Below are 27,416 nucleotides of genomic sequence, written 5' to 3'. Positions count from 1 at the left end.
TGACTTAATAACTAAAATTAAATCATTAATAAAGCTCACAAAGTGTCATACTCTAAAATTACTTAGAGGTGTTCTGTGAATGCTAATAAGCTGGTGGAACTATTTAAGACAGATGGACTCAAGTTTTGAGGGAAAAAGGATCAAATCTCTAGCATAAAAAGCAGAATAAACAGAAAAAAATCCTTACTTATTCAGAGTTAAAACAGATTTCACTCCTCTACATTTAACCTTTCCATATTCTGTTTATCAACAATTCATAATGTTGGTTATAATAATTATTAAAGTATTGATAACTAATCATTACAATTATATGGCATTGGTCATAGCAAAATAACACCACAACTTTTCACAATGTCATAGCAATGATTCTTCTCTACTTCTAATTGTAAAATTACTATTATTGTTACTGCTATACTGAACTAATTTTCTAACGTTTGATATTTTTATCCTTTATATAATATCATATCACAAGGAGATTTTGTGACTCAGGTTTCCAGCAACATAATTTTAACTTTTAAATGTCAGTTTATATGAAATGCAATTGACATACTGGTATATTTTTTAATTATATGAGTCTTCTAGTGTTTCCTTTTATTCAGTTGTTTTTATACATTTATTGAAATAAATTGTGTAACTAAATGGTTTCCAATTTCAATACATATGTTTTGATGTGATTGTCAGATATACATACCATGACACCATAAGCACAAATAATTAAGGTAAATAGCCACATCCATTGAGTTACCCAATTCCCTTGAACTTTTGCTTATATATTTTATTGTTGTTCTTGTCTTATGAGATTGTCTTAGCAAAGTTGAAAGTATATAATACAGAATTATTAATTGCAACTGCTGTGCTATACAACATGTTTATAGAGTGTATCAAGCTTGTATAATCAAAGCTGGATATCCACTGAACATCGATTTCCTCTCCCCTCTCTCCGAGCCTCCAGTGTGCACTATACTCTTCTCTTCTCTGCTTCTATTCATGTCACTGTTCTACATTCTGTCAGTAAGTAGACTCATGCAGTGATTGCCGTTTTGGGTGTGGTTCACTCATTCAAAATGAAGACCTTCAGGTACAATCCTGTTGTCACAAGTGGATCAGTTTTCTGTTTTTAAAATATGAGTAATATTACATGTAGTTCGTATCCCTTCTTTCAGGATTGAAATGTTATATGTTATGCATTACTATCATCAATTTCATAAAATATATTGTGAAAATTATCAACATAAAGTATTTGCATTCTGGTTTCACCTAGTTTGGGCCTTGGACTCATTTCATGTCTTGGCTATTGTGAATATTACAGCATAAAAAAGACTATATATCTCTAAAGATCATTACTTGTATTTTTACCTATTTTTATTTATTTTTATTTTTGTTTATTATTTCATTTATTTTGTATTGTGCTTCTGTACAAATCTATGTATTTAGGTGTCATAAGAGAACAGAAGTGGCCCAGGATGCCTGGGAGCTGGAATTACCAACAGTTGTGAGCTGCCATGTGTTGGTGCTGGATACTGACCTCAAGTCATCTAAAATAACAGCAAGAGTTTTAACCATTGGGCTGTCTCTCCAGCTCTGCAATCCTTATCTTAGTTGTCTTAGGTACATATTAAAAATCAATACTGTACCAGATAGTATTTGTAATTCTGTCCTTGAGGAATTGTCAACTTCTGTCAGCCTCATTTTGACTCCCATTGACAATTTTGGTGGTTCTCCTTTTCATCAGCTCTTATCACACGTGCTTACTAACTTTGCTGTCTAACAGGTATAAGGTTATAGATAAGTTTGGTTAAATTTTTATTTCTCTCAGGACTAGTGATATTGAAATTTTTAGGTTTCTATTACTTTAACACACATGTCTTCTTCAAGTAGATGTTCAAAAACTCTGCCTTCTTGTAATTGTGTTGTTTTATTAATCACTTTAGAGCAGTATTTTCTAGTGTATTGCTAGTGTATTTTCAATATTAGAGCTGTATAAAATTTATCATTTGCAAACATTTTACTCTAATCTATTGATCACTTTGTATTTTTTTCATTATTTCATTTGCCTGTCATTTTAATGTAATGCAGTCAAACAGGTCTATTTCCTTCTGTCATTTTCAAAAACTCATTGCCAAGACTAAAGACAAAATATTTCCTTATGTGTGTTAGTATTCCTTCCTATTGTGTTGATAAAATATTTTGACTAAAAAGGATTAAAGTGATAATAGATTTATTAGTTAGTTCCCAATTTTAGGTATATATAGTACACCACAGCAGGGAAATCAAGAAAGCAGGGCAGTGAAGCAGCTTGTCTCAGTCACAGTCATGCGATGGAGAACAAATGATGCTGTGCTCCACACTTTCTCACCTTTACATAGTCCTGGATCCCAGCCAGTGGATTAGTGCTATACAGAATGAATGAGTCTTTCTACCTCAGTTATCCACTGCCCCAGTAAAGAAAATTCCTCAAAGTCATATCCAGAGGCTCACCACTTGAGGTGACTGTAGATCTCATGATGGTGAAGTGCATTTGAGATTAACCACCACACCCTGTGTTCTTCAAATACTCTTCTGGTTCAGAATTTGCTTTAATAGATTTCTTCTTATGTTAAAAAAAATATTGTTACTTTTATTGAGACTAGTAGTAAATAGGAGGTGGAAAGAGTGTAAGAGCCAGAGGGGATAGAGGACACCAGAAGAGCCATGTCATCTAAAATCATCTGAGCAAAGTTCATATGAACTCATACTAGAGCAGCAAGAAAAGGGCAAGCATAGGTCTGCAACAAGTGCTCTGCACATATATTACAGAGTTTAGTTTAGCATTTTTCTGGGAATCCTGAGTGTATGAATGAGACGGTCTATGATTGTAGTCCCTTCTCTCAGGGCTCTATTCCATCAGCTGGTTTACCTTGTTCAACTTTGATGTGATGGTGTTGCTTTACCTTATAGTATTTATTTTGTAAAGGTAATAATTGTAACACCACTTAGCATGCTATAATTTTAAATAAAACATTTTAAATAATTTTAAAAACAGTATAAAATGTATCAGTAATTATTTTAATGTTTTATTTTTGCTTGATGGCCCAATGTTCATGATTGTAACAGGTATTTAGTTTTATATTTTCATCGTACTTCAGTTGTTTCTTCTTCCCTCTACAGTTTTTTTACTTTTTATATATGTATATCATACCAGACAATATATTTTAAAAATATAAATCATGTCAATATCAGCAACTGGTTTTTCCTAATATTGTACATTTTACCAGAAAAAAATTTCCTTTCCCCTAATACATTTAGATATATATTTGAAGAAAATATATCTTTCAACAAACTTCTATAGAATTGATGACTACTAATCTTCTGCAAGCCTTCTCAAGTGGCAATTGAGTTCTGTCCACACACATAGAATACTATATGGTAAGGCATGATATGTAAATCTCTGTCAACATTTACTAAAACACATGAAAAAATAATACTATAATTTTTTAGCAAAAAATGGCTAGGAGAATTTTAGGCAATTTGTAATTTATATTTTAAGATATTTGTCACGCTTTTATTTTAACATCTAAAAACAGTAACAATGCTTCCCATGTGTATTATATTTAGATCCACATATTTAGATTATATAAACAAACCATAGAGTCATCTAGTTCAACCCTAAATCATATAAAAGAACAAAGTATACTAATAAATGGTAATAGTTGGTTAGATGAAGAACTAGAATTAGAAAGCAGCACATTGAATAATATTCTCCTTTGGTGTAGTTAAGAATAACAACTGGGTCATTCCACAATTAAACTTGTTGGGTAGAAGGCATTCAAAAGGGGACAAATAAATACTTAGATAATGTATAAATCTGAAATGATCAATTATCTGCATTTGTTTAAGCCTTATTTTAATGCATTTATCATGATCTTAATCTTCATGGTTTGAAACTTTATTTGGCAGGCTGCCTTTAGTTATCCCAAACATTTCTAAAGAATGAATAAGTCATTTTGCCATCAGTATTATTCTCATAATAAATAACCTAAAATCTTTTCTTCTGTCACAAAGCATCATCTCCTTAGTTGCACTAGAAAAGCTTCACTGGCACACAGGATAGCACTATATCATCTCAGACACTAAGAGGTCAATGTGCAATTGTTATCTTTTATAAAGTGATATATAATTTATCTACTTTTCCAACAAGATATAATAAGCATTAAAATAGGTTCCAAAATGTTTGACTGTGTAGACAAGAATAGCATATGCTGGGCTAAAAATAAAGGCTATTAATAAAAGCCTTTATGCAGTATTGCTGTCATCAAACCCATCTGTCCCTGTAAGAACTCAGCATGTTCACAGCTACTGCCAAGAGAGCTGCCCTGTGCAGCAAGGACTTTAAGTGACCTATCCACCCATGACTACAGCCATCTCTCTGGAGTCTTCCAGTCAAATGACAGAGATGATTCTTCTCTTTGAATCTGGTGACGTTCATTCCAGTCCCATTCAACACCAATATTTTCCCAGATTTTCTATTATTTGTTCAACTAATGTTTCAGCTGCTTTTTGTAAAACACGATTCGGATTCATTTTTGCCTTAAGTTGCTTATGTAGCAAGTATAAAGTGATTCATTTGCAAGAACTGTATAAATACATATTCATTTTAGCAATATTGACAAATAGATCCTTTGAAGAGAAAGATAGACTGAAATAACCGATTGTATGCTTCTGCCTCTGAATGAAAGCTCTATATATTGATTCATAGGTATCAATACATGGACTATCTATGGTAATTTAGAACTCCTTGCAAACTTCCTTAATTCACACAGAACAAAGCTAAAGGTTTTATATTTAATATAATTGAAAACACTTTTAAAATGGCACCTGTATTGTGTAAATATCTATAATGCAAAGACATTTAAATAGTATTGCATAAGAGAAAGATTGAAACATCAGTTATTACAATATTATGGCTTATGCCCTATACAGGGTTAGGACTTTGGGGGTAGGGAGGAAACCAAGTGGTTCCTAATTGACTCAGAGATGGCTAAGGAAGAATGGAAAATAGGCTTCATATCTACAGTGGAACACTGCGTGCGAAAGATTAGGAAGAAGATTCTATCAAATAAAAATAGTTTACAAAGACATCATTTGAACACAGTCTATAGCTTTGAAACATCCTACATTTTCAACTAAATTTTTTTTTTGGTTTTTCGAGACAGGGTTTCTCTGTGTAGCCTTGGCTGTCCTGGACTCCCTTTGTAGACCAGGCTGGCCTTGAACTCACAGAGATCCGCCTGCCTCTGCCTCCCGAGTGCTGGGATTAAAGGCGTGCGCCACCACGCCCGGCTCAATTAAATTCTTTAAAGGTCAAGAATCATATGTTTTTTAGTATTACCATATAATGGTTGGCATAGAATAAATGTACTAATAATAAACTATCACTTTTATCTAGAATTTGAAATAAGAAATAAAATATTTGATTTTTGTTAGTCATATTTAATATTTATTCGTTTTAAGATGTATTCTCACTATATAGTACATGATGGCTTTGAACTCATGATTTTCAGACTTACCATGTTATATTCTGAATGTAAGAATAAAAAGTATGTACAACCACACTCTGCAGAGGTTATGGTTTCATTTTAATTTTTGCATTTCAATGTATGCACAAATACAAATCAAGTAACAAATGGGTAATGAGAAGAAATACAAGTAGAGTAATAGAAAATATATGTAGAGTAACAGAAGGAAACAAGCAATGAAACTTAAAAATGGTAAGGAGACATTTCTATGTGCTAAGAGCACATTCTTTTTCCTACAAAAAATGAGCTCAAAGGTTTTAATTTATTGTCATTTTGATGCAGAAAATATACACTTTCAAAAATTCCTGCCCCAGAGTAAGAGATAATTTTCAAATACATATAAATTAAGTGGTATATATTATAAATAATTTTTAAAATACATTGACTTAATTAGAAAATAATTTGTGAATTTTTACAGTTATAATATGGAACATGTCTTATGCAGAAGTATTGTGACTAATCTAATTCTGTAGAATGAAACAAACATGCACTTGAGTATATATTGTCTGTAATTTGCTTTCTTTGTTTATATGAAGCTGATAAAAATGTATGCCTCTATATATGTATATACATATAAACACATTTATGTAACATATACTATAAAATGAAGATCAGTAAGCTATGAAAATTAATGAGATTTTCATGTAGTTAATATGAAAAGGTTTTCTGAAGATATGCTATATTTATAATTAGAAGAATACATAACACATCTTCAGGGTTCATCTTCATGCATGTTAAATGTATTATATGTTCAAACAATTTGTTGTCAAATTTGGACAAATCTAGATGTGATTCATGCTCATAATGATTGCTTTTCTTAGAATTTGGGATAGGTAGCTAATGATTTTATAACTATGTTTTACAAAGTCAGCAAATAGTCCCTTTTATGATGTTTTCATTTTCACATATCAATGTACTTTTTATTATTTACTAATAATACACTAAAGAAAACAGTTTAACGGGAAGGAGGAGAGTGAAACTGTAGCAACCATTCCCCAGGAAGCAGGATTGAGAATGTAAAGTGTGTGACTTCAGAGAACAGGGTCAATATTTAATGAAGCCTTTCACTGCGCTTCTTCCTGCTCCTCTGAGTTCCCAGTCAGTGGTCATGAACTTTAAAAATATTAAAGGGATATTTCATACAACTTCATTCATCTGAAATCTAGAAAAAGAAATCAATGGCTTGCCAAGGTCAGTTAGTGAAAACAGGAATAAGATCCAGGCAACCAACAACACAACAGGCGCTTTCATTCCTACAATGTTAGGCTGTGGAAACCTCATAAGCCTAGACACACATTGAGTCTCTCATCATTAGCAGTGAGGTTGCTGAAGGTAAAGACTTCCCTGAAAGATTCCCATGTCCACTAAAAATGGATGTTCCTCTTCTGTCTCTAGTATCCTTTCAGTAATACCTCAGCTATGATTTGCTGTAATCAAGCATTCCAGCAGGTTTGATTATGTTCTTTTAAATTATATATATATATATATATATATATATATATATATATACACACATTTATATATATACACACATACACATTCTCTTAACCACCACTTCCTATTTAGCACTCATTTTATTGTTTTCAGTCTATTTTTTATCCATTAGATTTGGACTTATTAAGACTAGGAAGTAGCAGGTTCCTTTTAAACTAGACCCAACATAATATCTTGATCTTAGTAAACATATAAGTGATCATGAATGTCTAATAGAAAACCAGTTAGTTAAATTAAACGCTTTGGATTTAAATAACACATACACTTATATAGAAAAGAGGACCTACAAAACTGGACTGCAAAGACCATGGTGGTATACCGGTAAATAAGAGACATATGGTTCTTTACAAATTGAGACAAACTTGGTCTACATGATGAGGTTCAGATTAACCATGGCTACATGGTCATATCCTGCCTCCAAAAGGCAAGCAAGCAAACAAACAAACAGCAAAAACAATAATAGAACCATAGTTGGCAGAGGAGATACCATAATCACAAAATGGTTTTCCAGGGTGAATGAAGGTCATCAACCCCATCCTGGGTGTCTTGACCCCTACAGTTTCTCAAATGTAGGGAATTCAATTAACTAATTTATGGCAATTTGAGTACATTTGCACTCTACCCTGAACTGGCTTTTTTGTTTTCTTTTATTTTGATTTTTATAAGTTATCCTACATAAAAATGTTAGGTTTGTCAGTGCTTATTGGAGAAGAAACTTGACATATATAGTGAAGAGTTAACAATGTGTGTACGGTTCATATACTGTTCATATCTTTACAGTGTCTACTGTTAATTCATGCATAGGGCCTCGTGTTTTCTAACAGCATTTTACAAACTCTGTAATTAATGAACATTTTTCACCTATTAACTCACATCTGTACTTTTTAGCATATTACATTAACTGAGACAAACTCAGTGCATAATTTAAAGCTCAGGGTATATGATCCATTTCTTAATGAAAGTTACCTTAAAATTATAATGAATTGTAGTTAGTGCTATGGGTCAAAATATGTTCCCTCTCTTATGTTAAAATGTTAACCCTCCACATATCAGAATGGTACTGCAAATCTAAAATAGTTTGTTTGTAGTGGAAATCAAGTCAAAATTGGTCAGTAAAGTGGTCCCGAATCCAATCATGAGTGATGTCTTCATATAATGAGGATTCTCTGAACACAGATAAGAATATAAGGGAGATAGTAATTTGGTGAGATGGGGGAAAGAGAGGAAGTCTAAGAATTAGAAGGAAAAATGACCTGTGGCAATCTTTCCTGCACTTGATGCCAGACTCTTGGCTTCTAAAACTTCATGATAACAAAAATATTATTCATGCTGCTCAGACTGTGTTGTGCTGTTGAGACAGCCTTAGCAGGGAATCTCCGTAACCAATTAACTCAATATCAAAATGACCAGTTTGACCTTGTCAGTTTCATTAATGACTTTTCTATATGTAAACCAGAGCAAGATGTCTTTTAATTATGTAAATATATCACTCTTCTTTATTTTTCTCTTTTTGGATCTTCAGTCTGTTATAATATTTGATGGACTGGAATTGCTTCTTCTTTAGGACTATGAACTGAATGACCCTGGCAGGGCAAAGTTTACAACAGACTTTGCTGAAGACTCTTAAAAAGTCACACAATTGAACAAATCAAATAAAAACCAGACACATGGAGTCCTATGGGATACTATTTTGGTGACAAGAGAAAGGCCAATTATTTCTTCTTCTTTATAGACTGGTTTCTCCTCTCAGAACAAAGTTTTATCTTTTAAGTTGCATCAGTTATTAACTTCAATAAAAGATGAGTATCTCAAAATTATAATGTTTCAAGATGCAGTAGGTCACTACTGTTTTTAGTGAATATGTGAGTTGGACTGAAACAGTTGAGATAATGGGACTTACTGCAATTGGATGATATATAAACTCTTGACACCTAACTTTCATGTTCTCCCAAAAAATACTACAAAATTATTATAGTAACTGTTTATACTATAACAACTGTAGCAGTAGAAAATGTCTTCAGATAAAGCAATTATTTTTGGTAAAACCCTAAAATACAGTAAGAATCAAGGTACTGTAAGATACATTTAAGTCTGTTAAATTATTAATAATAGATATTACTGAACTTAAGACTATTTTTAAGCTTAGCTGTTATATTTGGCATGAAAGGAAAACTACCTGACACTCATGTTAATCTGTCTTTTATTTATTATTGCATCGTTACTACAAATTACATTGACAAATTAGAATATATATTTATTTATAGTCAATTGGTACATGATGTAGTATAAAAATAAGTGGGTATTTTCTTGAATTAAGTTAATGAATATCAGTAATAGTTTTTCATCTCAATAAGAAGACAAACAGTGGTAATAGTGATCAAAACTAATTTAAAATGTAGTGATCATGTTATTTTTACCTGGCTTCTATAACAAAATACCACAAACTAGGTATACTAAAGAGCAAAGCTTTCTTTTTTCTCACGGTGTATTCTCCAAGTTCAAAATCAAGGTCCCTTCTCCTTGACCTGCAGGTGTCATTTTCTATATTTCTCCACCTGGTTTTTCTCTACTCCTGGAAATCCCTGGTGTCTCTCCATGAGTTCAATTTTCTTTTTTTATAAGTACAGAAACATAATTGGATTTGAGCTCACCCATCTGCCCTCATTTTCACATGATCTCCTGTTTGAAGGTCCTATCTAAAAATTCATAGAGTTTATGAGGATCTCTGAAGTGGTTTCAGTTTATGTACATAAACAATGAAGAAAGCCCACTTGAGTCCGTAACAGCAATAGGTATAGTATTCTGGATTCTTTCAAGGTCACTGCTTCTATAAGAGGCTGACTGACTTATACCCTCAGTCACTGTGTCCCTTCAGCAATGTAGTAACTAACCATGCATAGTTACACAGTCATATTTTGTGTATTTATTCATGTTGTGTTCAAAGAACCTTGTTTTCCTCATTAGTAAAGTTTGGAAATAGTTGTCTATTCAAATTCTATAGGTCTAAAATATTTTCAGTAAAAATTGAATGAGGTCAATGATAGATGTTCTTATGTGAGGAATGAACTTGCTTCTCAGAACTTCTGTAAATATCAGGTAGGTGAAGGGTTCTTCTTATAAGTCCATCTTCAGAGGAGGAAGAGAGCTCAATCTGTTTGGGTGGAAAGTTCTGTAGATATCTGTTAGATCCATTTGATTCATGACATTGGTTAATGAGGTTATTTCCCGGCTTAGTTTTGAAATCAAAGTCCTATCCTTGAGTGAAAGTGGGGTGTTGAAGTCTCCCACTATTAATGTGTGGGTATTGATGAATGGGGCAAGCTTTGTTAATAACTCTTTTACAAATGTCGGAGCCCTTGTATTCGGAGCATAGATGTTCAAAATCGTGATGTCTTCCTGGTTGACTTTACCTTTGACAAGTATGAAGTGACCATCCTTGTCTCTTTTGACTAATTTTGGTTGAAAGTCTATTTTATTAGATATTAGAATAGCTACCTCAGCTTGTTTGAGAGCTCAGTCTGGCTAGTAGGCTCTAGATATACTCAGAAAAGTTTTTCAATGGATAGAGAGTAAGAGTACCCAAATTTCTACAAACTTAGGCTTTACATGCATTCATATACATACAAAACATGTATATATGCACACATGCATAGCACATGAGAATGGAAGGAAGTAAAATAATATATCATCCCAAATAATAAAAATTCCACCTGTGATTTACAACAACAGAAGAAGTTTTAGTTGATGTGGGATAATCCCTGAATTAGTAGAGCACATGTTTTACTACAATAGGGAAATAATTATGAAAATCATTATATTAAACTATTGTTTAAAAAAAAAACTAACTTAAGGTAACTATGCAGATTGACATAAGAACTCTGTTGGTAAAGAAATTTCCATTGATATTGAAAAATATTTAAATGGAAAAACACCAGAGAATTCCAGATGAAATTTAATCCAGGCACAGGTAATTGGCATGGAGTTGACAATGTGTCATTCCAAGCAAACTCTCCTGGAACACGTGGTCATACAAGAGAATATGACGCACTTGGAACACAAAATAACAACTTTGGTAAGGAACTGCAAGAAAAATGGCATTCTACAGGTGTAAACTATTGATCTGTAGAACAAACAAATAAAATACAATCATTCTACTCAGAGCATAACATTGCTGAATCTATTTGACACCTATAGTAAGAGTTGTAGAATGTGCAAGTGCTCCTAGAATGCTGGCTTCTGAAATTGGTGGCGCTGCATATTATTCATTGAGAAATTAAAGTACTAAAGGTTTGTTTAAGGAAAAAAGTTTGTGAATGTTGCTCTTAGTATATGGAGGCTGTGTGTCACCTATGCCATTCCACATAGAAAGGTTAATTTTAACAGAATGATTTAAACATTAAAAACATAAATTAAATAATGCTGCCTTATTTTGAAATATATAATTATAAAGTTGAGATAAAGGAATAATGTGAAGAGATATAGCCTAAAGAAATTCTTAAGTATTGGTTTTAAAAGTTTGGTAAGAATATTAAAATGAGACAGATTTCAAAATCAAATTTAAGATGTTTTTCAAGGTTTTTTTTGGTTTAATTATTGGAAATCATGTTTTATGGATCATGTTGTTTCATCTACAAGATTTCCAATAAACAAAATATGTTATTTATATTTAATATTCAAAGGTACAAAGGCATATTAGAATAGGTGGAAAGTTATGAAGTAGTCTGGTAAGTTACATACTTAGCAAGCAGAAGGGACTTGAAGATGTAAAAAGGGGCTCAGAGCTGGATCTTCTGATTCACTATCTGAAATGTGGATGAATGGTAGCCTCACAAACTACAGATGCATATATTTACCTGTTTTCTTTACTTGTGACTAGTCACAATCCATGCCAATAATGTTGACTTAATTCATTTAAAGTTTTTAATTTAAAATATTTTACATAATTTTAGACCATTTTTGCATTTCCCCTGTTCTTCTCCATCTCCCTAGCCACCGCACTTTGCTACATTTTCCTTTCCTTCCTTCCTTCCTTCCTTCCTTCCTTCCTTCCTTCCTTCCTCCTTTCCTTTCTTCTTAAATTGAATTTTAATTTAGCTCCCTCATTTGTCTCCTGTCATCCCCACTCTCTCCCTTTTCCTTCCTATCCTCTCCCCTAGTCATCAGAAAGGGGAAGCCCTCATCCCCTACCAACTGACCTCAGCATATCAAGTCTTATCAGCACTGCCTGAGTCCTCTTCTTCTGTGGCCTGGCGAGGCAGCCATGCCAGAGGACAGTAATTAAAGAGCAGTTCACCGAGTCCATGTCCAAGACAGCCTGAGGTCTCCTTATTAGGGAACCCACAAGGAGAGTGAGCCGCCTATCAGCTACATCTGAGCAGGGGATGTAGGTCCTCTCCAAGCATGGTCCTTGGTTGGTGCATCATCACTGCCACGTCCCCACTGAGCCCAGCCTGGTGGGTTCTGTTAGTTTCCTTTTGGGATGCCCGTCCCACTCACGTTCTTCTATAAGGACGCTTACAAAAGCCACCCTGTGCTCTGCTCAAAGTTTGACTGTGAGTCTTGGCATTTGCTTCCATCCCTTGTAGGTTGGAGTCTTTCATAAGATATCTACCATAGGCTCCCATTCTGTTTCCTCTCTTCAACTGCTTCTGGTATCTGCTCAATTGATCCATCTGAATGAGAATTAAGCTTCCTCACTAGGGTCTCTCTTGTTACTTGGCTTCTTTAAGACTGTGAGTTGTAGTGTGGTTTCCTTGTATTATATTGCTGATATCTGCTTATAAGTGAATATATACTATGCCTGTCTTTCTGGGTCTGTGTTATCTCACTCAGGATAATCTTTTCCAGTTTCCAGTCATCTATTTTGAAGGCAAATTTCATGATGTCCTTGTTTTTAATAGGTGAATAGTATTTCATTATGGAGACATAAAACAGTTTCTTTATCCACTCTTCAGTTTAGAGATGCCTGGGTTGTTTCCAGTTTCCAGTTTCTGGCTATTATAAATAAAGCTGCTGTAAACAGAGTTAACCAAATGTCCTTGTGGTATGATGGGACAGCTTTTCACATTATGCCAAGGAGTGGTATAGCTGGGTGTTGGGGTAGAGCAGCTCCCAATTTTCTGAGATAGTCCCAGTTGATTTACAAAGTAGTTTTACATGTTTTCAATCCCACCAGCCTTGGAGGAGTTTTTTTTCCCTTTCTCCCCTCTATGTCACATGAATTTTTTATCTTAGCCATTCTTATAGGTTTAAGATGGAATCGCAGAGTCATTTTGATTTTCATTTCCCTAATGACTAATGAAATTGAGCATTTCCTTAAGTGTTTCTCAGCCATTTGATATTATTCTGTTCAGAATTCCCTGTTTAGCTCTGTACCCCGTTTTTAATTGGATTATTCAGGGTTTTCTTGGTGTTTAATTTTTTGAAATTATACAGCTGTTAGATGTAGGGTTGGTTAAGATCTTTTCCCAGTCTGTAGACTGTCGTTTGTTCTGTTCATAGTGTCCTTCACTTTATAAAAGTTTTTCAGTTCCCTATAATCACATTTATTAGTTGTTGGTCTTAGAGCCAGAGCTTTTGGCATTGTATTCAGAAAGTTTTCTCCTGTGCCAATGAGTTCAAGGCTCTTCTCCACTTTTTCTTCTATAAGATTTAATATATATGGTTTTATGTTGAGGTCTTTGATCCACTTACACTTTAGTTTACTACAGTGTCATAAATATGGATTTATTTACATTTTTCTACATGTAGACATCCAATAAGACCAGCACAATTTGTTGAAGATGCTATCTGTTTTCCATTGTATAGATTTGGCTTCTTTGTCAAAAATCAAGTGTCCATAGGTGTATGAGTTTACATCTGGGTCTTTGATTAGATTCCATTGATCCACCAGTCTGTTTCTATGCCAGTATCATACATTTTTTATTGCTGTTTCTCTATAGTACAGCTTGAGATCAGGGAAAGCTCCAGCAGATCCTTTATTGTATAGGATTGATAGCAATTCTGGGTTTTGTTTTTTCATATAAAATTGAGAGTTGCTTTTTGAACATCTCTAAAGAATTGTGTTAGTATTTTGATATTACTTACACTGAATCTGCAGATTGTTTTTGGTAATATGGCTACTTTTACTATGCCAATCCTATAGATCCATAAGCATGGAGATCCTTTCTTCTTATGATGTCTTCATCAAATACTTTCTTCTAAAAAACTTGATTTTTTTTTCATATAGGTCTTTCACTTGCTTAGTTAGACTTACACCAAGATACTTTATGTTTTTGTGGCTATTATTAAGGGTGTTGTTTCCCTAACTTCTTTCTCGGCCATTTTGTCTTTTGTATACAGAAGAGTATTGATTTTTTAAATTTTGTATCCATCCAGTATGTGGAAGGTATTTATAAGTTGTAGAACTTCCCTTGTAAAATTTTTGGGTTCACTTATGATACTATCACATCATCCTTGAATAGTGATATTTTAACTTCTTGCTTTTCAATTTGCATCCCCTTGCTCTTCTATAGTCATCTTATTGATCTTGCTAGCATTTCATGTACTATATTGAAAAGATATGGAGAAAGTGGGCAATCTTGTCTTGTCACTGATTTCAGTGGGATTGATTCAAGTTTCTTTTACTTTAGTTTGATGTTGGCTATAAGCTTGCTGTATGTTACCTTTATTATGGTTAGGTATGTACCTTATATCACTGATATCTCCAAGACTTTAAACATGAATGGGTATTGAATTTTATCAAATGCTTTTTTGACATCTAAAGAGACAATCATGTTGTTTTTATTTCTTTCAGCTTGTTTATTACATTGATGGATTTCCATATAGTGTACCACCCCTGCATGCCTGGGATGAAGCATACTTAGTCGTGGTGGATGACCTATTTTATTTGTCCTTGGATTTGGTTTGTGAGTAGTTTATTGAGTATTTTTGCACCAATGTTCATAAGGGAAATTGGTCTGAAATTCTATTTCTTCGTTGGGTTAGATATCAAAGTTACTGTGGCCCTACAAAATGAGTTTAGTAATATTCCTTCAGTGTCTATTTTGTGGAGCAGTTTGAATAATATTGGTATTAGCTCTTTTTTAAAGGTCTGGTAGAACTCAGAACTGAAACCATTTGGCCCTGGGCTTACTTTGGTTGGGAGGCTTTTGAAGACAGATTCTATTTCCTTAGGGAATATAGGACTATTTAATTTGTTTAATAGGTCTTGATTCACCTTTGGTAAGTGGAATCTATCAAGAAAATTGTTAATTTAATTTAGATTTTCAAATTTTGTGTCATATAGGTTTGAAGCAAGACCTAATAATTGATTGGTTTTCCTTAGTGTCTGTTGTTATGTCCCTCTTTTCATTTCTGATTTTGTTCATTTGGAAAATGCCTGCCTGCCTTTAAATAGTTCAGCTAAGCACTTGTGTATTATGTTTACTTTTTCAAAGAACCACCTCTTGCTTTAGTTGATTCTTTGAATTGTTCTCTTTGCTTCTAATTTATTGATTTAGGCCTGAGTTTAGTTATTTCCAGCCATATACTCCTCTTGGGTGTGTCTGCTTCTTTTTCCCACCTAGGGCTTTCAGATAGGCCACTAAGTTGCTTATATGAGATGTCTCCAGTCTCTTTATAAAGGGACTGGATTTAAACATTTTAAAAATGGTTTTAACTCTACCAGTAGTTGAGGAAGATTAATCCTAGAGTGTCTCAGTGTTGAAAATGTTGGAAACACGGAGACAAGATGGCAGCACACAATATGTACTTTGTCTAGAGAGCAGAGGAACAGATGCTGGGAAATGAACTGAAGGCAACATCCCAGGAACACCAGGCTCCCCCTTCATTGAAGCCAGACTACTCTGACTTTGGAAGGCTCATATCTTGAGCACCATGCACTTCTCCAAATATGGGAGTGGGTGTAGACACCCTGGGGAACCGAGACAGTGACTGAACAGGCCGCATAGTAAAACAGATGGCCTAATGGGGTATTAATCCAAAACACAGTCTTGAGGACTTCTAAAACTGAACAGTTGGGGAAGTTCAGAAGAAGACTACACAGGGCTTGGGAGTCATAAAATATGAGCACCCTGAACTCCTCTGAATACTGGAGGGAGTGCAGGAGCCCCCCTGGTGAACAGAGGTTCAGCAGTGGAGGTATATTGTTGATTGAACAGACTGCAGATCCAAAACACAGTTTTGGGAACTTCCCAGACTGAACAATAAAAGAGGATAAGAAGAAGCCCCCACCCAAACCCCTACCACAACTGGACATCCCCCCACATTGGGAATCATAAGCTCCAAGCACGCCGCACTCTTCTGAGTACTGGAAGGAGTGTAGCCCTTCTGTGGAACAAACAATTAACACAGTGGAAACAATACAGCATTATGACCTCCAAGCCACTGTTCTACTCTGAAGCTCATTGCTTTGAGGAGAACAAGTAATAAGAGGAACCTTGCTGAATCCTGAATCCTAAGTGGCAGAGCTCAGAAGAGTCTAGCTCCAGGAGGATAGTGCCTGCCAATTCAGTAAATGAAGCAGCTGCCTTCCAAAGGTCCTCACCACTGTGACTGCCAGCTTAGAAATCCCAGGCCCCCTCAGCAGACGCCTAAAGGAAAGGGTAAGAAGAAAAACAACAAAACTCAGAAGGATAGCAGGTTCCACCAGAAACCCACACAACAACAGCAGATACTCTAATGCAGCTGAATCCCAATGAAATGACCTTAAGGCAATGTATATACAATTATTTGAGAATTATAAAGGGAAATGAGTAGATCCTTATAATAATTACAGGAAAATACAAACTAGCAAATAGAGGTCATTAAGGGAAACAAGAAGCCACATTCAAACAGGTAAAGGAAATGAGCAAAATGGTTCAAGAGATGAAAATGGAATTAGAATAAATTAATAAACACAAATCAAGAAAACCCTGGAAATGGAAAAATTGGAGAAGAAATCAGAAATTGAACAGATAAGTATTGCAACAGAAATCAACTATTGGAGGAGAGAATCTCAAGGGCTGAAGATATAATAGAAGAAATTGATACATTTCATAAAGAAAATATTAAAACAGAAAAAGTCATGACATGAAACATCCAAGAAATCAAGGGCATCATGAGAAGACATAACCTCAGTATTATAGGAGTTGATGTAAAGGAAGATGCCAGGTTCCAACAAGCAGAAAATGTTTTCAAGAAAAATCCACAACTTAAAGAAAGAGATGTCCTTGAACATACAACTGGCCTACAGAACACCTACTAGGATAGACCAGAAAAGAAATTCTTCCCACCACAGAATAATCAAAACACTAAATCTGCAGAACAAAGAAGAGGTCTTAAAAGCAGCAAGGGAAAAAAGCCAAGTAACATATAAAGGCAAACTCATCAGAATTACACCTGACTTCTCAACAGAGACCATGAAAGCCTAAGCTAATGTCATGCAAGACATTAAGAGATCATAGCTGCCATCTCAGACTACTATACCTAGCAAAACTTTGAATCACCATAGATGGAGAAAACAAGCTATCCCATGACAAAACTAAATATAAACAATATCTATGCAGCACTCCAGCTCTACAGAAGATAGTAGAAGGAAAACTACAATACAATGATGTCATATATATATTTTTTTTTCATAGGAAAACCAAAACAGGCACAGCCACACACAATCACTACCAATTCCACAATAAAAGGATCCAGGATCATTGGTCACTAATATCTCTCAACATCAGTGGTCTCAACTCCCCAGTAAAAAGACACAGACTAACAAAATGAATGCAGAAACAAGAGCTAACATTCTGCTGCATTCAAGAAACACACCTCAGCAACAAAGACAGACTTTACCTGAGAGTAAAGGGCTGGAAAAAGATATTCCAAGCAAACATACCCAAGAAGCAAGCTGGAATAGCCATTCTAATATCTAATAAAATAGACTTTCAATTAACATTAATCAAGAAAGATGGAAAGGACACTCATACAAAGAGCAGAGAATTACCACTGATTGTTACTTGCATTTGCACACCTCATACACTTTAAAGTTTAGGACTGGATAAGTCTTGTGAGAATTAGGTTTTCAGAACAAAAGAACTGGACATTGAAGATGGATCAGACCTGAGAGAATTCATTCCTCTGAGCATGCTGGACACTAACATCCTGCATCCATCATGTTCTGGCACCAAGTGCTTCAGTTGTTATTCCCCATCAGAACAGGACAGCTCCCAAGACAGCTTGAAGAAAACTTCCAATCCCCATTGGTCTAGCATTTCAGACTGTCACACACAATATTTCTTTTATGCCTGGAATTTTTCACCATTTAGAAACTAGAACACAAATGTTATTTCTAGCTTCTTTAACCATTTCCCCCAATTTTACTGGGCCCCTCAAAAGGTATTATTTGTCCCAAATCATCTAGAAGAAACCTTAAGAGAACTATGCCCCATTTCTCTTAAAGAGTATTGGGTAGTTTTTGGTTGCTTTCTTGGGCTAGAGATGTTTATTTTCATTGGGAGTTGGTTATAAGTAATTATTGGTCTTATTCAGAGAGAAAATGAGGTTGGACTCAGGGATGTCTCTCTTTTCCTTTATCTTTCTTTCTTATGTTTGGAGATGGGGTGAAAATAAAGAAGGAGGAATATAGAGATTTATAGGGATGATAATACAAAAAGTAGATTATTGAGTCTACTCCTCAACTTAAGACCTTAGTTGTTGCTCACAAGGTAATTCATTGGTATAGAAATTTGTATATTGATGCAAAATAAATTTAATTTTGATACATTGGTATAGAATTCAAATTTAAGATTCTTCACACACATTATATATACACTTCTACTCTAATATGAGGTATTGTACCCCTACCACTCAAATAGAATTCACGATTTACCTCCAATACTTTGAAAGTGCTATTTCTGCTGTTTAGGATAGTAAATTATACAAGTTAATTGTTAATTGATCAAATCATGATCATGTCAATTACTAGTCTATTTATATCACAAGAATATACATCCTAGGTATAACAGATAGGTAAGATCTTTCTAAAGTTAGATACAGTAAAATCATTTAAAATGTCTTCAAAAAAACCTCAGAGTCCTACAGAATATGGCATTTCAAGATGTATTTATTGTTTAAGGATTCTTTGACAAGAAAACAGGTTAAGTCCTGGCAACACCCAGTCTACCACAGAGAAGATGATGAACATCAAATAACCTCCTTATGTAGATGTCTTCAAATGTGGCAAACCAGCCACTGGACTAAATGTCATCATTTTGGCTACTGACAGAATTCTTTCTAAAAATAGGAAAGCTTGAATGCAGGCAGAGTCAATGGACAAACTCTGCCAAGACAGGGTAAACAAGTCCTCAATAGTTCCTGCCTCACAAATATGTCTGTCAGCCAAAAGGCTGAAGATTATGCTCCAATGGTATGGAGAGTTTTGGGTAACTGTTCACGCAGCAAATTGTCTCTGTCAATTTTTTTCATTTTGGAAGCTGATAACCTACACTTCCTGTCTACTTGGGTAGTTAATTTTATTCCTTCCTAAGTCTCTGATGGGGTTGAAAACCAGATAGTTTAGTTTACAATTAATCTTAGTTGTTTAGGGGTTAAGATGTTCTTAGGTCTAAATAGATGATTTAGGTTGATAGAAATGAGATATGATAAACATTGATTTACACTCAGAATGGTAGACTCACAGTGATATGAAAATATTTTCTTCAAGGTTGCCAAATATATATAGCCAAAACACTATTAATGTAACATTAATATAAGTCCTGATTGTTTCATGGTTCTTCTTGCTGTATGTAGTTAACTTTATATATGTGTAATAATATAAATGTGTATGTAAAAGATAAAAATTATTTTAAAAAAGAAAATGTTGGAAATATGGTAGAGGGCTGCTTGGATTTTATTGAAAATGAATATTATAATCTCACTGGACCCTTAAATATTTAAATGAAATTACATTTGCAAAATATAGACTTATGGTATGTTTAAAAAGCATGAGAAACATACAGAAAGTACAGAAAATGGATGACTATATACAATAATTCTAGGCTGCAATTCTATTGATGTAGAATCATGTGGAATTGTGTGGGTTAATATGGAGAAAGCCAGTGTGCTAAGCCATTGCACAGGTTGCTGGCATATAACTTCGCATCACCCTAGTCATTACTTCAACAGTGTCTTAGTGACATTTCTATTGCTTTGAAGAGACACCAACCAAGGAAACCTATAGAAGATGACATTTGCAGGGATTCATGGTTTCAGAGTGTTATAGTCCATGACCATCATGGCAAGGAGCGCAGCACCAGTCATGCAGGCATGGTGCTGGATCAGTAGCTGAGAGCTTACCTCCTGATCCACAAGGAGAGAGAGAGAGAGAGAGAGAGAGAGAGAGAGAGAGAGAGAGAGAGAGAGAGGCAGACAGAGACAGAGACAGAGAAAGAGACACAGACAGACAGAGAGAGAAAGAGAGAGACAGAGAGAGAGAGACTGAGAGACAGAGAGAGAAAAAGAGACAGAGAGAGAGAGAGAGAGAGAGAGAGAGAGAGAGAGAGAGAGAGAGAGAGAGAGAGAGAACCCAGCAAAGCCACACTTCCTAATAATTAGCAAAAAAATCAACCAACCATCGGGCAACCAATCATCTAAACACAAACCTAACGTGGTTATTCTCCTTCAAACCATGACAGACAGGCAAAACAGCTTGTGCACAGAAAGAAATTTGAATGTACAAACTGTTTTTTTTAAAGAAATAAGACAGTTTGATATGAGATTTAAATTGAGAATCGTGGCAAATGTACACAATATTCTGCAATGAGCTAGAGTTCTGAGCACCCTCTGCATTGGGTTCAGTAAATACTCAATTCTTGGAATTGAGTTTGATTACTGAAGAGAGCTAGAGTTTCAAACTTCTAAATATGATTGATTTAGATAGGACCCTGACACAGCTATAGTAGTGTTCTGAGAAAAGTCTTCCACAATTCCTACCGACACTGTAGTTCAGACATCATGCAGAAACATCCTCATGAAGGGTGAGTACATGCATGGATATTCTCTTCACTGAAAACTAATTGTAGTAATATTGTACCATGACTAGCATTCATTAGTAGCCATTGCTAATGATTAACATTACATAATACTAAAGAAAATGTGATGTTCAGTTTTTATTATTTGCTTGTGATAGAAGGCTCGCAGTAAGAACACAAGACACCTACGAAGAAATTTTCCTCTTCTTTCTGCATTTAAGTATGGCTGAATGAGCTAATATTCATGGAACAGCTGTAACCTTCAATTGCTAAAGAGTCACTGGCAGAATATGGAAAACTAGCAGCACCTTGCTTCTATGTGTAACATGACATAAGTGTTTTGGGAGGCTAGAGAGATGGCTGTTCTTCCAGACGACCTGGGTTTGAATCCCAGCACTCATACAGTTCATAACCATCTGTAACTCCTTTTCCATGAGATATACTGCCATCTTCTGGTACCAGGCACACATGTGGTGCACAGACATAGAGGTAGGCAAAATGCTCATACATAGTATATAAAATATAAGTAAAAATACTTTTAAAAGATACTTTTATTTTGTGCTTAATATTATGACATCTAAAACCACTTTTATTTTAACTAAGAAAACTGTTCAACTCTTTCAGTTAATTTATAGAAAATAGTTAAAAGAGCAAGTCTGTGCATTGCCTGATTCCTGTTCAACTCTGTAAACACCAGAATTGGCCTCTAGTAAGAATCTGTACAATAAGTTATTGGAATGTTCTCATAATTAGTTGATAATGATGTTTACAAAAGTATTAGAATTAGTGGGCCAAGATGTATCATATTTAAAGTAATAATTGATGGTTCATTATGTATTTCTGGCACAGGTTGAGAGGTGTGCCATGGCTGGTTTTGATTTCAAGGTTTATGAAGAATATCAGTAGAAAGTATACCTTAATGATTTATAATATATAATATTATATAAGATAGTACTAATAATAAAGTATGTAACAAACATTAGTAAAAAAGAGATAATGAATTTGAAAAGTGGCAAGGGATATAATGGAGGGTTTGAAAGAAAAGGAAGGAGGAAGTTATGTAATAATATTATAGTTGCAAACAATAAAAGAAATAATAAAAAATGTCACACTCATACATCCCCACAGAGGAAGAAAGGATGCTTTTGGCTTCTCTTTATGCAAGTATGTGTTTCCTTCTGACTTTCCTTCACTAAATTCCTGCCTGAACATATCTTAGCCACGAGCATGGTTTTGTGTGGAGTGGGAGCCCTTTCAGTGAGTCACTGAACTAGTGGCCAATTATTGTGACTGTTGATAAGAGAGACTAATGTTAGTTTCTGAACCAAATTTATTTGAGAACTAAACAAGTAAATATACAAAATGCTAATTGAACTTCTCTCAGAAAACATATGTGTGAGACATCTATTCAGAATGCAAAATATTCTAAAGTAAATCTTCATAACCATTTTCTCATTTAAATAAATAACAACTTCTGCCTGTATTTTCTCATTTAAAATGAAACAATTAGCAATATGTGAACAATACGGTTTCTAGGTGGTTTTCCTGAATAATGTATAGAAAAGGGGTGTTAAGATGGGTGCTGAACAAAATTTAATTGGTCTTTCAACTTAGTCATAATTTTTAAATTTGTATAAAATCTGATTTCTAGTGTGCATGTGATAATGAAGATATAAACTGTTTTACACACTACCTATTCACAGAAATGTATCACAGCATTAATATTTATACACTTTAAGATTCACCCTGTAACGGTTAGCCTATCACAATGCATTGCTAATCATGACTGAAGAATGGCAGAATTTGACATCGTGCTCTAATGAGAGGAGCAGTCTCATCCCCAGCCCTAACTAAAAATGCAACTGCTATGGTGCTGACAGGAGCTGGCTTGGTGGAATGAGAGCTCCATCTGTGCGAGAAGACATACCTGCGCCTGTGCTTCTCTTCTCAACAGCCCTTGTTTACAGTGAAAGTGAATTTTACATCGATATAAAGTGTGAGTTTATTGCTGCAGAAGTCCGTAATGTGGGAAAGAGACACATTGGAAAGCATAAGATTGATTGTCCTTGTAAAAGGCAGAAACACCACACGCACCAATGAATATGGTGAGAGGCACAGAAGGGTTGGAGGCCGATTTGTATTCACCAGAGGTTCTATGTTGCATTATGCATTCTGTGCGATTGTATTCAAAGTTCTCTTGCAAATTAGAAAACTTAACACTAAGCTGACAACAGTATCTCATAGCTATGGTTAAAAAAAAGTGAGCATTTGGTTTTCATTTTCCTTATAGCAATGTAAATCATCACTGTAATTAATGTGATGAAGGTTTGTAGTACAGTAAAAGTAAGCAACATCTGTATATTGCTTTCTCGTGGATTTCCACACATTCTGCACTGGATTAAAAGGAAGGAGGCGAGCTAATACAGTGGTATTTTATCATCTACCAGGTATCTGTATACTACGCTGTATTTCCTTAGATGGTTGGTAACACTAGTAAATTATCAATAGTGAGAAGCACAGTCTCAAGCAGACCATGGGGGTTGTTTGGTTCTATTTAGTTATGAATACATCATGTGTAGTAAATATATGTAAGAATCATGAATAATCACATTTTCTAACGTTTGTGGAACACTGCTTCTTTTTAGAGGATTGCTGATCCTCTTTTTTTTCCCCTCTTTTCTTCTTCTCCTGTGTTGCCTAAATTCTAGAGGGTGGCTGTTTCCTACGGTAAATAACTGTGGGGCATCCCTGGGATCCTATTTTTCCTTTCAGCCCTCTAGCACCAGAGTACCCCACCTTCAGTAGGCAGTGCCCTCCATTGAATTCTTAGTATGGTTTCAGTTTCCCAGACTATGCATTGTTATAGCTAAAGTAACTGAGATGGCTTAAAATTCATCTCTATTCAGCAAATATTTATCCACAGCAATGTCAGGCACTCTTATAAAGGTAAAGGAAACCAACAGCCTCAGGTTGAACAAGCTGAATCCGGACTTTGCTGAGAAGCTCACAGCATCCACCCTCTAGAGCTGTGTCTGCTTCAGACGACAATGCTGAGTCATCAGCACCTACTGCAGTTCCTTGTGTGTTTGCTAATCATGCTTGTTTGTTTGCCTAGTTTTACTAGTCTCCTTTATATCTTAGTCTGGCCTTGAACTTAGGACCTTAATGTGCCTCTTGAGTGCTGGGATTAAAGACATGCAGCATGACTGCAGGCCCTCCTTATGGATTTCTCAGAGCCTGTCTCATAATTTCTCACTTCTCTATGCAATGCCAGATTTTTAGTGTGTTCTCTCTAATCTCATATTTTAAAATTCTTCTTTGCCTCATGAGACAATATGTAAACATTTCATTTCTTGTACTTTAATAAAAAAAACTATTTTAGTTAAGACGTTACTAATCAAACTGTAGAAAAAAATAAAGATAAAACTTAAAAGCAAATTAAAGATGAGTATTGTAATTCTTACATAGTTCCCAACAGAGACAAGAAAGGGAAATGGGGAAGGCGATTGTGATGGAGAGACAGGGGGGTGGGGAGGAAGAGACAAGAAAGGGAAATGGGGAAGGCGATGGTGATGGAGAGACAGGGGGGTGGGGAGGAAGTTGGGGAAGGATAAAATTAGAGAAGGAATGCTAGCCTGGGTTTTGTGTACTGTAGCCAGACATGATTAGGGTGAGCACATACATAGACATATTAGGTTAGAGCTATTGTCCCAATGTAGCGTGTGATAAAACCTTTAGTAGGGTATATGGCGGCACAAATAGAAATTCCTTTTATCTACCATAACCTCCTTGTTTAGTAATCAGTATGGTATGATAAAGCAGTTACCACATTATATTAGAAACACGTATCTGGCTATGTAGTATACCTCATACAACCTTACCTTTATTTTTTTATATATTTTGATTAGTAATCTCTTAGCTAAATCATTTCTTTTTCTTCTCTCTCTCTCTCTCTCTCTCTCTCTCTCTCTCTCTCTCTCTCTCTGTCTCTCTCTCTCTCTCTCTCTCTTTGTGTATGTGTTTGAGACATCTCATTATGTAACTACTCTGCTAAGCACTGGCCTCCACATATTTACAAGTTAACGTGCAGAGTACTTTTTTAAAAAATTAAAAATATAAGATTGAAAGAAATAAAGGAATAATTTCCCATCTTGCATGATAGTGGGGGAAGTAAATATTCACTGTTACCCTTGATATCTGCTATTTTACCTGGGCATAGCAGGTATCATATATTCATGAAAACGTGGATATCACAAGTCAGCCTACAAGCCATCACTCTTATATTAGTAGTTGTTAATCTGAGAAAATTTATCACATGCGGTAGTTGCAGTTTTTATTGTATTATCTCTCTTTCAAATATATCAAGTGGCGCTTCAAACACGATGTCACCTGTTTTTATTGAATTTTCTCTTGTAAGTATAAAGGCATTGCAAATATTTTCATTCCATTAGCTGAGAAACTCACAGTTAGTTACTGATATTTATTCTGGAGGGGGAGTAGCTTCTTCAAATAATTTTTTATTTTGTCTCCAGTATGGCTAGGGAATAGAGAAATCCCTGGGGTTTATAGTTCAGAGCAAAATGGACCTAGGAAAAGATTAAAGCCAACTAGATAACTGTTCCAAGGCAGGTTTGTCCACACTAAGAAGCTTTAGTTTCTCTGCCCCAACTACCACCTCCCCTCACCATCCTGCCTCTCTCTTAACTAACTTCTAAACCCTCTTAATTTCAACCTTCATTATGTTTAAAACGTGTTACCCTGTGTGAGCACTTTGACAGACATATCTTAAATATTTACCATCATGTAAAAAAAAATGGACAAACTGGCAGAGAAACAAAAATAAAAACCCCCAACAACTCCATGAAGCCAGTGCATCAGAACCACGCCTGGCAGACAGCAACTGTGGAATAAATAAGCCACTAATGAATAAAAGAATATAATGCAGAGTGTTGGAGAGATGAGACTTAAGGGGGCCGAGCACTGAAGAAGAAGTCCCTAGGAGCGAAACAATAGGATCAAGGACTCTCAAGCTGGAGCGGATTGTTTATCAGTGCAGGAAAAATGTTATTCTCAGAAATCTTATGTGCACACAGCTCTTTAAGATTTTGATAATTATAAGCAGTAGGTTTAATGAGACAGAAAATGAGGAAATTTTTTCTGTATTACAAAAACCTAAAGCATTGTTTATGTAAGTAGATGCTTGTTTTGCATTTCCGCTGTTTTCGCAGATAGGGTTAAACAACAAGCTCTGCTTAGGTCTACTACACATGTTCCTGCTGGAGGAAGGGAAAACAGCTGCTGCCGTTGCTTCTGGAGTTGAGATAATGCTGCACCGAAAGCTAAACTTCACCTTTTATCTCTGTGTTTTAATTAGCCATCCATTATTACTGCATATGGCTTTTTAATTTTTAAAGCCATGAGTTATGTATGTTCTTTCGTTGTTGAAATTGTTAGCAGTGTGAGCTCTTTGGAAAGAGGCAGTTTATTTAGGGAACATGCATGTTCTTGCTCACGACAATTGTTGAGAGCCATGCATTCTGGATTCCATGCCTCCCATTGCATCTTTAGATCACCTGCAGTATAAAACAATGGCTACAGTGTCTTCTGCAAATTATGTTTGACCCAACATGAAGGGAAGTTTCTTGTATAAACTGTTCCGAAGTGAGCTAGAAGTCATCATTTTACTTTTAAAATTAGCTCCTGTATCATGGGTAATATCTGTCTACAAACTGTGATCCACTTCCTTTATTTTTCTTTATTGAAAAAAATGATATCTCTATTACACTTTTATTTATTTATTTTCCCTGTCCGTATATGTAGATGTGCCCATGTCAGAGTTTGAGCATAGAGATCAGAGGACACTTTGTTGGAGTTGGTTCTTTCCTTCTACGATATCTGAAGGATTTCTTTTATAATGCTAATTTCCATCTTTTCTTTTCTCTTTTATTTCACTATTTAAATGTTGCAAGTGTAACGTACAATGTAGAGTTTCCCTCAGAGTGAATAAGAACTGTGCTGATGTAAATAAAAGAAATTTGTAAGGACAACTGAGGTTTAACTTCTCAACAAAGAGATAGTGTTACCGTTGTTCACATTTTTTTGTTGTAAGTGAAATATGATATTGAGATGCCTGTTCTTTATGACTTGTATACAGATTAAACAAATTCTAATCAATATAGAAAGGTATTACTGCGGAAATACTGACAAACTGATTAGGACATTTATATAACACACAAAGGACTAAGAATAGTCAACACAATACTGTAGGAGGGCAGGGTTGATTAATGGACATTATCTTAAACAAGAATTACTGTATAGATGTAATAACCAAGATAATGCATAGCTTATAAATATTCAGAATTAC

This window comes from Acomys minous, assembly GCF_964271855.1.
Source record: "Acomys minous genome assembly, chromosome: 6".
NCBI classification, from domain to species: Eukaryota; Metazoa; Chordata; class Mammalia; order Rodentia; family Muridae; genus Acomys; species Acomys minous.
The sequence above is the reverse complement of the archived record's forward strand: the minus strand, read 5'-3'. Positions refer to the sequence as shown.